The following is a 440-nucleotide window of genomic DNA, read 5'->3' as shown; positions in this document are numbered from 1 at the left end:
ACTAGAAATAGTACTTGACTTAAAATGAGAAGAGACCTGGATTAAAATGTCAGGTTTGGTATCTACTGGCTGTGTGACCTTGGGGGAGTCACTTTATCTCTAGGAACCCTAATTTTATCATCTGTCAAATACATGTAATAAATAATTAATTACACTAACTAACTCACAAGGGTTTTGTGTACCTTAAGACACATAGTCATAACTTACATGTACATATGAGTTATTACATGATCGCATAAGTATCTGTTCTTAAAGACCCCACATGGTACATTCACATTATTCTCTGTGCTGCTGAGAAAGTTAGATATTACACTGAAAACATTTCGGTGTTATTTGTATATAAATGTGATGCGACTGAATCACCATTAGTAGGGAATTTCATTTATTCTTCCAATTCTAATAAGGTATTGATATCACTCTATCATGTTTTAATTCACATT

This window comes from Vombatus ursinus, unplaced genomic scaffold (assembly GCF_900497805.2).
Source record: "Vombatus ursinus unplaced genomic scaffold, bare-nosed wombat genome assembly UNPS02003756.1, whole genome shotgun sequence".
NCBI lineage: Eukaryota > Metazoa > Chordata > Mammalia > Diprotodontia > Vombatidae > Vombatus > Vombatus ursinus.
Note: the sequence above shows the minus strand (reverse complement) of the source record.